Here is a 15,186-nt window from a genome sequence, read left to right as displayed (position 1 = left end):
TATTTTCCTATAGCCTCGCTCTTATACCACTATAATGCACTCACGGATGCCTTTCCTTTAGTGAGCACAGAAGTTACCATCCACTCAAGGCAATATCCTCTTTTAGCACCGCATTGGTATCTTTAGGCAGATTCATTGACTATTTGTAGACCCCTTAGTGAGTCTATTCACATTAACTACATATCTTTTGACCCATTGGTCCATACACCCTTATGCCCTAATGTAGGCTATCTCCCGACCCCTTAACCCCATCAACACATTAGCACAGTGGTCCATTTCCTACTATTAGCACTAAGACCGAGCTATCCTACGGACCGTGTCCACTTAGGACCCTTGTCCTAACACTAGGCATGATAAAATATAATCATCTCATTTGGTTGCTACATTGACCTTCTTGTAGTTGACACATATTTTGACTTTATCGTTTTGGTTCAGTACCATAACAATGGGTGATGGGCCTAGTCAGTATGTTCAATTTCATAATGGAATCCTACTTTTCCTTAGGTACATAATCTGATGATTGTGACACCATGGAGGACTAGTCTACTGTAACGGTGCCTTGGTGCAACGATGTCGTGAACTCCCTAATATTTTGCTATAGCCTCACTCTAATATCACTATAAAGCACTCATGGATGCCTTGCCTTTAGCGAGCACAAAAGTTAGGAAAGCATGGGATAACCTCCCAACCACTCAAGATGATAGCATCTCTTAGCATCGCATTGGTATCTCTACACAGAACCATGGAACATTTTTAGATTCTGACTTTTAGTAAGTTTATTCACAATGACTTGCTATCCTTTGACCCTTTTGTCCATATACCCTTGTCCACTAATGTAGGCTATCTCTTGACCCCTTAACCCCATCCATGCCTTAGCATAGTGGTCCATTTCCTACTATTAGCACTATGGCTAAGCTATCTGATAGACCATATCCACTTGTGACTCTTGTCTTGACACTAGGCATGATAGCATATAATGATCTCCTTTGGTCACTCCATTGACCTTCTTCTAGTTGGCCCATAATTTGATTTTATCATTTTTGTTGAGCAACATAACAATGGGTGATACATATTCAGTATGTTCAATTTTGTAAAGAAATCTCACATTTCCTTGGGTACACAATTTGACTTTATCGTTTTGGTTCAATATAACCATAACAGTGTCCCACTACAATGGTGTCAAGAACTCCCTAATCTTTTGATGTAGTCTTGCTCTGATACCACTATAAAGCACTCATGGGTGCCTTTACTTCAATGAGTATAGAAGTTAGCCTCCTAGCCACTCAAGATGATAGCCTCTTTCAACACTGCATTGGTATCATTAGGTAGATCCATGTATTATTTTTAGACCCTAACTTTTAGTAGGTCTATTCATATTGATTGCCTATCCTTTGTTGCTTTGATTCATATACCCTTGTGTCCTAATGTAGGCTATATCTTGACCCCTTAACCCTATCAACACCTTGGCATAGTGGTCCATTTCCTACTATTAGCACTATAATTGCGCTATCCTATAGGCCATGTCCACTTCGAACCTTACACATGCACGGGGGGCAAAAGCTAGCAAGGGTAGAGACTCATCGTTTGAGGGGGGGTGTTGAGAAATCAAATTATGTATGCCCACAATGACTGAATGTATGCCCATAGAGGCTGGATGTATACCCAAAAGAGGCTTGCCATAAGTGGCTTTGTATGAGAGATATGAGAAAGATGTATGCTCTAGAAGCTCTAGGAAGAGATGTCCAAAATCCCATAGCAATTGATATCCTAGATGGTGATACTTGGGGAGTTTCCAAGGCACATATTGATCTGGAGATGGCTAGTGGGTGAAACCCCCGATGGGTCTGTCCTATGGCAGAGTGGTCCCAGAGAATTGCGAGTCTTCTCACAAGGTTTTATCGTCATTCGAATTTAGGTATTGTTAAGTTACACAGAGAATAAAAGTGGTACTATCCAAAAAGCTATAAAGGCATGTACTTGACACTCATTTTAATGTAATGGTACAAATCAATTTGAGTCACTAAAGATTGTGTTTATGAGTCCAAGCTAATCTATCTTGGAACCTAATTCACTTGAGTTACAATTCCTCATTCTGATAATGTATCATGTGTTTGACTTGCGTCCACCATAGCAGATCTAGTTCTAGGTCCATTATTCTCAACATGTAAAGCAGTGAAGGAGTTCGATGTAGCATTGCTCTAATACCATTGTAAAGCACTCCTAGGTGCCTTGCCTTCATCGAGTATAGAACTTAGGAAAAGCGAATGAGTGTGGGGATGAGTGCTTTTTATAGGCCTACAGTAGGTGGTATTGGTTGACCCCTCAGCCACTCAAGAGGATAGCCTCTATTAGCACCACATTGGTATATTTAGGTAGATCCATGGACTATTTTTAGACCCTGACTTTTAGTGAATCTATTGACACTAGCATTTGACCCTTTGGTCCACATACCCTTGTGACCTAAAGTAGGCTATTTCTTGACCCCTTAACCCCATCAATGCCTTAGCATAGTGGTCCATTTCTTACTGTTAGCGCTACTGTTAAGCTATCCTACAGATTGTGTCCACTTATGACCCTTGTTCTAACAATAGGTACAATAGCATATAATGATCTCATTTGCTCTCTACATTGACCTTCTTGTAGATGAAACATATTTTGATTTTATCATTTTTGTTGAGCACCATAACAATGGGTGATACCTAGTCAGTATGTTCGATTTCATAAAGGAATCCTACTTTTCCTCCTTTACATATCGAACACAATGAGGATTCAAGGGATAGGACCTCTATTTGTGCCAAACTTTTGAGAAAGTGAGTGAGAGTAAGGTTGCACAGGAGTAGAAGTGGGTATGGGTTTGTGTATGGAAGTAGGTAAGTGGTGTGAAAGCAAATAATGAGGATTCAAGGGATAGGACCTCTACTTGTGCCAAACTTTTGGGAAAGTGAGTGAGAGTAAGGTTGTGCAAGAGTAGGAGTGGGTATGGGTTTGTGTATGGAAGTAGGTGAGTGGTGTGAAAGTGGATTGAATGTGGAGTTAGTGGTGTATGGGAGAGTGCACTAGGGTGTGTGTGAGTGAACTTAGAGTGTGTGCATGAGTGTAATGTGTGTAGGGCACAAGCGGTTAAGAGTGCGTGAAGTGGCAAAATAAGTGTGAGGAGGAGTTTGTATGTGGTGTGGTGGGTGGAAAGAGTTGTGCATGGGAATATATGTGTGCCAATAAGGTGTGTGAATGGTTGTATATGTATATATGTGTTTGGTGGGAGGCGAGTGTAGTTAGTTGTGTGTGCATATGAGAAGGATGTGTGTGTGAACCCATCATATGACCTTTGCAACTCATGCAAATAATACTTATGCCTATGTGACTTACACTTTTGTCCTACATGACTAGTGTTTAACCCTATATGACTTGCACTTATATGACCTATCTTAACTACGACTTGATAACATGTGTGATGAACTAAGACTCAATGATGATTGGTGGGTGACTTGATAACTTGATGTGGCCAATCTTGCTACTACATCTATTGGAATTGACAACCTCAATAGCTTGAGCCTTAATGATATAACACTTGATGACATCAATAAACAAGTAGCTCAATGACAATAGATGAAGCACACAAGCCAACAACAACTTGCACAAGATGATGCTAACAACCAACTACCCAGAGACGATGATGGTAAAATGACTATGTAGTCAAGTTAATGTTAGCAACATAGGACACAAGATGATGATGACAATGGCACTCGTCAAGGAGGTGGGCCTACATTCCTCAACGATGACAATAGTTCCTCACTCGTTCACTCTCTCTCCCTCACTACAAATAATGGAGGTAAGATATTGCAATAGGAAAAGCAAATTAATGCCTAATAATTACACAGACACTTAGATATCCTCTCTAGGATGGCACTTTATTTTAGGAATTTTGCCCCTTTTGCATTTTAGGGTTTTCGCAAGTGTGAATTAGCCTCTCTTGGGTATCCTACCCACATTGTGGGATCTAGGTTGGTCATTGCTTGAAGGATTCTTGTACCTTGATCTACTTACATCTAGCCTATGTTATTTTAGTTACGTTTCCATGTACACAACCGACATAATAGTTGTAGATGCGACAAATACAAGTACAAGTGATGATACAGTGTGCGTGGGTGTAGTGAGCCCCATTCTCTCAAAAGATAAAACCATAATAAACATGTTTCCATAAAGTACCCAAAAACAATACAAGTTCCAAAAATTATATGTTGAAGCACTCCAAATGCCCTTTGACGTGGGATGATTCACAAAATCTTGCAATTCACACTTCATATCACATTTCATTGCATTCTTCATTGTGCAAGAGCCAAGATATCCATTGTTAAGGGTCATTGCGTTTTGTATTCCAATCCTCCCAGGGGAGGAATCTAAGACAAGAGAAGGTTTCTTAAGTTCCTCGTGCCACCCCCGTGTGTGGAAAGGGGCAAAATGTTTATCAAGGTGGCGATGTGCCTAAATAGGCATGGCAAAGAGGGATCGCCCCGAGCAAGGGAGAGAGGTCAAAGGCATCCCTCCTTCCTCCTGCACCCACACAGTCATGGGATGACCCCAAAGCATCATCACCCAGCTCTGACAAGGGGAGAGATGGCATCGACCGCACCTCCAAGTGGAATCCCTCACAAACATTCCATGGCTCTCAACCAAATAAGAATTCTTGTGCTTGTACTTTTGACCCCTTATGTATTCCTATAGATGTCTTTGACTTGAGCCTTCTCAATATACTAAGTAACACTTAGACCTCATTCAAATGACCTTTCTAATTCTTAAAATATTTGCATTGTGATCCAACACAATCTACTTACGCTTAGTATCAAACCTTCTTACTCCGCCTATCAAATGACAACCAAATATTGTACATTAGTGGCATTCACCTTTTGGCTATTGAATCCAACGCAATTATACACTTGTCTCTTAGCTCAAGCCATTAGCCCTCAAATCTTGGATCCAACAACCATATCTCCATATTGCCAACATCTTGGTGCCAGGCAAAACCATTGCTAATCAATAGGGAAAACCATGCCACATTGTCCTAAAAATAAAGAACTTCCATTAGATGAGTCTTCTCCACAACTTGCCTATCTTAGCATACAAAACTTTTACGTGTGGATACATTTCATCATTGTTGCTTCTTGTTTATGATTCTAGCATGTGTATACACTTAGATCACAAGGATTCATAAATCCATGCTATGTTGACTGAGTAAGATTTCAAATAACATGCATGGGAATCTAGATGTCCAAGATAAAAAGACATGTTAAATAATCTTCTTTGTTGATAAGATAGCATTGAAATTCCTATTTTAGGATGTGAGCTCTTGCACCTTATGCAATCAAAAGATAATTTATCTGACATTATCTAGATGATGTAATGATCGTACTATTTGTTGTAGCTTGAGTGCGCTAGTAAGACTTCAAATTTATATTATAATATTAATAATTGAGGCTACATTGCAAATTGTTATTCTAGAACCTAAAGGAAGAGTGTCAAAAACACATTACATGTTTCTAAAAAACAATTGTGATCATCCCACCTTTATTAAAGCTTTCCACTAGACTATGTATAGTATATTTGTGTGCCACATAAGCAAAGTAAGATGGCCCTAATATCTATAAGTAAACATAAATGTTTAATGCAAAAGAACTTTTTTTTTGGATTTGTACGTGTCAAACAAGGACACATTATCCTATACATGTGTAATGAGCATGATTTGAAACTTGTGTGTCTCTTTCCTTCTTTCTTTCAATAATAATGAACATAAAAAAGAGGATTTGTTGGAGAATAGATCACTTGTTTCTTTGTCACTAAGAAACCAACATTAGTTTATAAAGCTATAAAGAGGATAGGGAAGATCTTAGGTCAGCATTTGACAAACAATTTTAAAACAATTGATCTCAACAACCAATAAAGTAGTTTTCAACTTGGGAGAGGCAAGGATAGACCCTTGATATGTGGCAAACTAGAACTTTTAATACTACCTTACAATCTACGCCATTGACAACTAAAATTTAACAATCTAAGTTGATTAAATTATTGGCCTTTCCAAAGTCCCTACTTTTACATGGGTGACTCAACAAGAATATTCACAACTACAACTTTAGTTCTTGCAAATATGATGGCCCCAACTTTATGTTTTGGGATCATATTTTGGCATGCCTCTTAGAAGGCCTTGGAACTTCGAATTTGAATATATTTAATTGATCATGAGTCTTTCTACATATGACGTTATTAGAAAATCCCTATTCCTATTTTTTGATGGATGAATCAAGAAGATTCATGACAACTTTACTTTTCAATAATATAGTGGACTAAACTTTATGTTTGTTGTGCTAAAGAAGTTGGGATTAGGTCGTCATCTTTTGGCATGCCCTTTGAGTAGAGACATGCATATCTTTTTAGTTGCAATGCTTGCATTAAATTTTGTAGAGGCACACTAGCTTTGCTGGACCTTTTTTGTACAAGTCATTTATGCACAACACAAGTTGCTTTTAGACACTCTTATCATCGGGTTTGAGGAAGCCCAATGGCTCTCTCAAGAGCTTCAAAAAGGGTGTGGTCACACAAGGTGGTTGTCAAAGGGGTGAGGCCATCCCTTGTCGTAAACTTGACTAGTTAGCAGGTGGCCCTTTTGACTTTGGGCACCTACAACTCACACTAGTGGTGTGGTCAAATATTAAAATTGGGATCTTTAGATATTGTGCAAAGCTTCATCGTCTAAGTCAACTAAACATAAGTTATTCTTGCCATTCACTAGCTTTAAGAATTAGATAGCTCTTCTCTATGGAAAAAAAGAAAAGGGAATCAGATAGTTTTCTTTGTATCCCCGCAGTTCACCATCTCCCTTTGAATTAGGAGATTTTGCTTGCAATCTTTTTGGATTGTTAATTAGCTCCTCTAAACGATTTCATGTGCATTGTAGTTTCCCCGGTTACAATGGATACTAGATTCTCACATTGCAAGTGTGAGCTTTAAGCACAAAAACATGCAAGGAGATGTTTGAGGAACCTATGTGAAAGTAAAAGTTACATGCCTTTGGTGGTGGCTTTGTGGCATCACCACCCCGCTTGCACATTCATCGACAAGCCTTTTGTCAACTAGGAGAGATTGGAGGCAAGGCTTGTGTTTTGAAACAAGTAGCGGGTGAGGTATTATTGTCAAGCCTTTCAAAAATCTTTTGGTTCGGAGGCTCACAAGTGATAGGCCTGAACGTTTTCCAAATGGAGATGGAAATGTGTGTGCGAAGAAGGCTTGCCCACGGATCTCCGCTTTTGTAAAGCGCAGAATCTCCGGCGCCACGTCAGACGAAGATTCCGCCTAGTGCGTGGCGATCGATTGGACGGGGCAGGAAGCTGACTCAGCGTGGCGGGCCCCACTTGCGGCAAAACCTTTGCCGCAGAACATAGGTTTTTCTAAAAAAGGCACGATTGATTTTTTTTCTTTAATTGTTTAATGCCTTTTTACCAAAGGCGTTCCAAATGTCCACGGAAGAATTTTGGTGGAATCATTCGATGGATGATGAAAGGGGTCTCTTTTGGCTTGAATAGTCCCTCTTTGCCATGCAGTATTGTGATTCCAAAAGTTCTTACCTAAAAGCCTCTCTCTCTCTCTCTCTCTCTCTCATATATGCTAGCCATGTGTGTGTGGTCTTTCTCACCCACTTGTACAATCATGTCACACCAACCATTGCCCTCACCCATTAGTGCATCCGTGCATCATCAATCAACCAAAAGGACCTTGGCCCAACGATATCATGGCCATTACAAGTGCCAATAAATACCTTCGAACGTACAATTGTCATGAGGGAAACACACTAGGGATGGGATTGATGATATCTTGTCTTTCCCCCTTTAAAGGAGCTGTTTCCCAAAGAAAATGTGGAATTTGTGTTGTAACATCCCATGGCCTATCTCATGTATGCATGAAAACACGATTGTCTTTTGCAATTCCTAGACTACACATCATATTCTAATTCTTCGACATCTCATCAAGGTGCCTTATAACAAGATTGAGTCAACCATTAACCCTATGATTGAGCCTACTCTTGATTTATTATAAGTCATTCAATAAAGCACTTTAAATGTGAATGATCACTTTGGAAGTTTTCGATAATGGCACTTTTTTGCTGACAAAATGTTCATCTATGAACAATATCAAAGGACCTCCCATATGTAATTCGAGCTCAATTATTTCTTTTCTAAAAAATCACTCTTTGGACCTAGTCATCTAATATTTCGTTCCCTTTAAATCATGTTTTGGTGGGGTATCACATACCTTGCTACCCTCATGGATGAAGCATATGGTTCACTAGTGTAGCCTTTCAAGTCCATCCAATTTTTGAAATTGATGTAATTTTCATGAGTCTATCTCTTATAGAGAGCAACATTGATTCAAAGAGAGAGCATTCTTCACCACTTTTGGAAATATCAAGTTACATCATATGACCTGTTTTGTAGGCATTGGAAGTACATCCACATCTTGCAAAAACTTGACTAGTGCAAACATCTTTTATATCAATCATAGGCTTAATGAAAATATGTAACAAAGACACATGCATTAGTTATCCCTAGAATAGGTAGAAGCATGACAATCAAATCATTCATGAGTTTCAGCACATAATCTATTGTAGTTCAAGTTACAAGTAGGTGCTCATGTCTTCCAACAAGGTTTTGCTATTTTAAAATCGGCATATGCTTGAATTCCAATGGCTACTATACTCTCACATCCCTAACATGTAATCTCTACTATTTAAACAGTGAAATTGGAGCCATTATTGGAAAGTATATTTTTGCTAGAAAGCCAAAGTTGAGGTAGTGAGAGAGAGAGAGAGAGAGAGAGAGAGAGAGAGAGAGAGAGAGAGAGAGAGAGAAAGTTGAGGTAGTTTGAGAGAGAGAGAGAGAGAGAGAGAGAGAGAGAGAGAGAGAGAGAGAGAGAGAGAGAGAGAGAGTCAGAGCAACTAGCAATTACCTTTTTATGAACCAATAGTCCCTCGGTATTCATTGTTGCTGATTTCCGGATTGTTCCTTGTTTTGGACCTATTCAGCTATGTAGCAACAAAGTTGTAAGGAAGAATAAGTGGGTGAGTGACATTACTACCATTCTTGTTGATTACTAAGAAAAGAATTGCTCCATTCTCATTTAGCCATTACCCTACTTTGTGGAATTCACACTATACCAAAAAATTCCCTCTGTCCTTAATGCTAATGCCAATGGCAGGTTATTGAACCGCACCAAAAAAAAAAATCTTTAATTATCGACCACTTCTCTGCTGAAGCCCTTTGTGCTTCTCTAATATATCACCCAATCCTTAACTAAACTGCTTATAATCCCAATTGAGCAAATCACCAATAGAGCTTGAGACATCACTAGCTCATTGCTAGAAAGCCTCCATCCTAAGTAAAAATTCATGTTCTTCTCCCAAAGCACATCTGCTAGCATTTTTGTCGAAGGTGCCCATTGCTCTCTATATCTTAGTAGTAATTTGGCCTCGTTCTTGAAAGCTCTTTTTGCAATATCCATGATTGGAGCCCTCCCTCCTTGCATTGTTTCTTCAAGTGCTATAAAGTTATGAGAGTGAGGTACCTATATTTGCCTATCTTTCCCCAGTAGAATCTATTGATGAGTGAATCCTAGTTTTTCGATGTAGCTACTAGCCATTTAACTAGAGCATTACTATTTTTGGTTTGAGGCATTCACCCACTCTATAGCCATTAGCACATTTATGATGTTGCCCATTATGCTTCTCCCCTTAACGAAGTTGTACTATTAACTAAGGACATACTTTTGTAGTATAAGGAACATCCCAGTAGCTAAGATCTTTGTAAGAAACTTATACAATGTGCTCATTAATGATATTGGGTGCCAATGCCCTAATTCTAGGCCTTGCTTCACCTTGGGAGCTAGGGGAATTATGCTCCTCTTCCATGAGGTAGGAAGGACCCCCTTTTGCTAGCAATCATTGATCGTTTCCAAAACTGTGTCTTTCATATCTAGCCAAAAATTAGTTTTAAAACTCCACCATCAAGCCATCAAAACCAGGTGATTTTCCCTTGTAAATCCCTTTGAGGACTATGGTTAGCTCTTCTTTGTGAACTCCTTGAGAGATTGTTTTCATTTGCAATGATTTTTTGCTCGACATGCTCCAATAATCTAAGTAATGTAATGGAGTCACACTTGCCTTCTTGCCAATTGAGATTTCCAAAGTGATTTGTACACTTCTCACAAATTTTAGATTAATCATGAAACCATTCACTATTGCTATCTTTTAGAATCAATAGACTCTCTCAAATTTTCTTCCTTTTGAGGCCCTTGATGAATTTTGGGGAACCATAGTTAGGGTAAACTATCATTCTTTTGATAAAGAGTAAATTGACTTTCTCTAGCTCTATTTTCAATGCGGTATCTCATAGAATTTGCATGGGGGTTCGTGAAAGTCACTCACCGCCGCAATGACACTTTGCAATGGGAGAACTCAATGTAAAATAATTATCTAGAAGAATTTTAGATTCAAGACGAATGAGAAAACAAATTCTTTGATTAAAGATATAGACAAGATACATGATCAAAAGATTCTCGGATATGATCAAAAGACATCAGAACAGCTCGAGATGGAATTTATCTCTTTTAAGCAAGCAAAGGTTCATTGGCCAATTAGAAGACAAGGTCGTTCTCTCGATCTCAATCTGAGAGAGAAGAGAAGAAGGTGGAATGTCAAGATTTATGGAAATATCTTCAAGGAAGGCGAGGAGCACCAAGCTCGAACTCAAGCCACTCTCGTAGAATTTGACGACGAGAACTTGATGATGATCTTCAAAGTAGGTGAGGCATACAAAGCTCAACCTCAAGCCTCTCTCTCCAATTTGATGGCAAAGCTTCAAAGAGGCAAGGAGCTTAAAGCTCAACTCAAGCCTCTCTCTTGAATTTTATGGCCCAAAGACCTCCACTCCCACCTTTATATAAATTTTCTTAATAGACACCCACTTTGAGTTCTTTGATTTTGGCCAAAAAAAAGCCTAAGGCTTTTTAATACTTTGCTTTTCCTTAAACCCTTTACGTTTATGGAAAATTCAAAATCTTTAAGCTTCTCTAAGTCGGCCACATTTCGTTTCAAAAGATGCCGCCTTGTTTTCGTGCTTTGATGCTTTTGTTTTTTATGAGTAGACTGCCACCCTCGCTCTGCTGAATTGAGATGTGCATGCTTAGAGTTGCAACCTCAAAGACACTGATTCTTGGATTGACTGTGATAAATGGCTCATCATGCCTAGGTGCTTTTAACCAACGACTCGTAATTTTCCCTACTTAAACCTCCTTTATTAAAACGTCTCTCCAAGTTGGCTTTGATACAAGCCAAACCTTGTTGCATGTACATCACATTGACCTTTTTTTAGAATGACATGGATATTGCTCAAAACAAGTGTTGTACAATTCCAGAACCCATCAATCCTCCCCCAACAACTGCAATTGTTTTAAGAGGTCGTGGTCTAAGTCCAGTATCTGAAACACCTAGAACCTTGGTGGTTGCCTGTTGTGCAAAAGAAAAGTGAACCCATGCCTTTCCCGTTTCAAAAAACACAAGCTTGTTGAAGATCTCTTCCTCCTTAAGGGTCCCTGCAAAGCCACCAGAGACAATGGCATCAAGACACAAATGAGGATGTGGGACCTTTGGTGTGACCTTCTTAGCCTGTGCCCATGCAAGCCTTAATATGCCTCGAGCCTCTTGGAGTGTTGGAAGTTTGTCAGTCCAATGTGAGGACTACGACCCTCTGCAATATCTAGAGCCTAATTTTTTTCTACCATTAGGAGTTTTCTAGAAGGAACCACGTCATCTACTAGTCCTAATTTTTTAGCTTCATCCAAGCTAATAGGCTTTGATAGTAGAATCGTCTCAATAGCCTTTGTGAGACCAACAAGTCAAGGCAAATGTTGTATACCACCAAAGCCAGGAATAATTCCAAGTGTCAACTCAGGTAAGCCAAGCTGAGCTTTTGGTGGTGCTACGATTCTCGCATTGCAAGCCATGGCTAATTCAAGACCTCCACCCAATGCAAGACCTTTAATAGCTGCAACTAAAGGCTCCATTGAACCTTCGATAGTATTGATCATAATATCAATTGAAACATGTCCAAGTTGACTCATATTCCCTATCCTCTAAAATCAATAAATTGTGTAACATCAAAGCCACCATAAATTTTCCCAGACTCACCAAACACTACACTTGCTTTCACACCATCATGCCTGCTTAAAGGAGAGAGATGACATTGAATCAACATCACTTCCCTTCGCATCTATTTCATCATTCTCATCCTCAATGTCAATCTCAATTGGCATCACATCAGCATCACCTTCCTCCTCATCTATCTCGTAATCCTTATCCTCATCCTCAATATCAGTCTGAGTTGAATGATATCTTCTAACATAATTGATATCTAGTGAACCAGAAATGAGGTGGCCTCCACATTGGTTCCAAATAATCTCTATGGACATGCAAAGACGTATAGGTCGCCACATTGTTGCAACATGCATGTGAAAGATATGCCCTGTTGGCCTTTTATGGACTGTTGTTGCTAAGCCACCTCCGAAGTAGTCTTATCATGGCTTTGGAAACTCCTTACCATTTGGTCTTATGATACACCATGTCTCCTTGTTAATAGCTTCAACAACGTAGATTGTTTGTAGGGTAGCTAGTCATGGGACCAACTAATGTAGTGCAAAAATGGGGACAACAGTTTTTTTGTGTCATTGCTTCAAACCGTCCTATAGACTAGTATAGAGATTTTGTGAGGGTTTATATGAGGTTTATGAAACTTGTTGGCTTGGCTAGCATTGCTATGCTCACAAGGCTTTGTCCCCTCTCAATGCAAGCGCAAAGGTAAACAAATATTCTTGGGACAAAAACCCAACAATACGGTTTGCAACTTGATTCATTAATAAGTCAACTTCCTCTTCAAAAACAATTTTCAACTGATGCCCTAACCCTTCCAATGATGACTCCAAAAAGTTCTCATGTGCCCTTATAACTTTTGTAGGCTGCTAAATGTTTAGCCAATTTCACATATGAAGAGACATATCATATGCACTGGCAACATCTGAATAGCAAGTCGCATGGGAAAAGTCCAAAGCCACAAGCTCCGTTTCACAGCAATAACTACAGCTTGATGGTTTTGAAGACACTCGTCAACAAGCTATTGAAGGAACAACACTGTTATCTCCAAAATATGTGGTATTCTGATTAGTGGGCTCTTCAAAACATAAGTCATAAAATGTTTTACAAACAATATCCTTTTTCTTCAAGAAATACTCGCTGACTATGTAACACTTACGACCTTTTCCTTTGATCCTTGAGTCTTCAAAACGGATATTCCCTTCATATGAACCAAATTTTCCATGCAATGTGCCCTATCAAGAATATGCTTTGGAAGAGAATTTTGTGCCCAATCATTCGTGTGGTTTGCAAATTAAAATCCATGCAAAATCAATCAAGCGATGCTTCCACACAAAAATTTATGAATGCACTAAAGAAAATGTTCCTAGCCTATCTACATGTGCTCGTGTGTCATGCAAAATGCAAACAAAAAGACACACACAATTAAAAACAAATTCCTAATGATGCTGACTAATGAGATCAAATTCTTGGCGGAAAACTCCACCCTTAGGTTTGCAGTGGTAGACGCGCAGCGTCACGATAGTAGCATGCCTTATTTCTTATGCTCGAGCCCACAATTGACTCTTTGCTTTAGTGAGCTTCCTCACATGGGTTGCCTACAACAAGTTTTTGAAGGTGTCTTCTCCCCATTTCAGCTCACTTCTTTTCGTTTTGGTTAACCAAACTTCTTAAAGCTTAACACATTGTTGCACTAGGTGTATAAAGCTCTCCTAGAGATCCCAAATGTTATCTTGCATGTATTCTTTCAAATTTTCTAACACCCCTTTTCACTAGGTAGTTGAGTTTAGGTTGCTTCCAGTGTTTGAGATGGCAACCACTAACTTATGCAGCCCTTCTACTCTACAGAGCTCAAACTTCCTCAAGTACAAAGTCATCGGTAGGTGATCCGATAGAAGAAAGCTATAATGAATGTTCATTGAGACAAAAATAGGCAACTAGTTCCTTATCAAGAGTAGTATAGATTATCTACCCTTGCTTGCTATCCTTGATGGCTTAGGGAGTTAAAAGGAAAACTTGGATTGGGCTCCTAGAGATATTCATTGAGATTAACTAGGTCGTGGTTTTCAATTTCTTCCTTCCACTTATCTGACTCTCCTCCTTGAGCTAGATGTACTTGTCCACACAATTAACGCTTGGTGTTGGGTTTTCATGTCCTCATAGCATCTTTGATGTTGCAATTAGATATATAGGAGAGGTTTTCTTGGTATCCATTTCAACTTGCACAACCTTATTGCCAAAGAACACTAGACTATTGCAAAAATCTTCTATGAGTTTTGTATTTCTCACATATAGGGTCTTCATAAAAGAAGATAACAATCAACATCGCTCATTACTATAGCAAACTAACTTAGTATCATATTCTTGCAAGTTTCACTAGCCAACCCATTAGCCATGGTCAAGTTAGTGTATATTCCTAATTGGTGGACTTCCTATGCTTCTATTTCTTAGTAGTTGCCTATGCTAACTCTAGCATATAGATCCATTCCTATTCTTGTAGTACATTTTAAGGTTAGGACTAGAAGAATCACACGTCCATTAGCTAACTCCCAATGAGATTTGACTTTTACCATGCCTAGAGTTTGCCTTGATTTTAGATTTGGAGTTAGCATGCTAGGTTGGGTTTCACATTATTTGGTTTGTGCTTCATCTCATCTGCCTTACATCTAAGCTTTAAAGGCTTTCCAAATGCATGGATTGCCCTTAAGCACTCCTAGTGGCATAGTGACATTGGTATAAGCTATTTAAACTATCACGCTAGTGTCTAATCTCTCAATTGGTTTGGTTTATGCCATTTATGATTGTAATACTCAACTCAAGGTGGTATGAAAGACCCTTCATGCTTTGGAAGGATGGTATTAGGGTCTTCAAAATATCTAGTCATATTAGGATCTTCACACATATGCTTCTTGAAAAGTCTTGTGAAGATTTATCTTAAACACAAAATGATCTCCAAAATCCATTCAAGATTCTCATCTAAGATCTTATGGATCCCCTCTCTC

At 39.0% G+C, this 15,186-nt stretch overlaps 1 pseudogene; it reads right to left on the bottom strand.

The window, feature by feature from the left end:
* Positions 1-4,202: 4,202 nt before the first annotated feature.
* On the bottom strand, positions 4,203-4,360 carry LOC148040632 (5.8S ribosomal RNA; annotated as a pseudogene).
* Positions 4,361-15,186: the final 10,826 nt, after the last annotated feature.

Source organism: Lygodium microphyllum, chromosome 2 (genome assembly GCF_053477565.2).
Source record: "Lygodium microphyllum isolate KBCC chromosome 2, Lygodium_microphyllum_v1.1.10, whole genome shotgun sequence".
NCBI lineage: Eukaryota > Viridiplantae > Streptophyta > Polypodiopsida > Schizaeales > Lygodiaceae > Lygodium > Lygodium microphyllum.
This window is presented reverse-complemented; position numbering and strand designations above follow the sequence as displayed.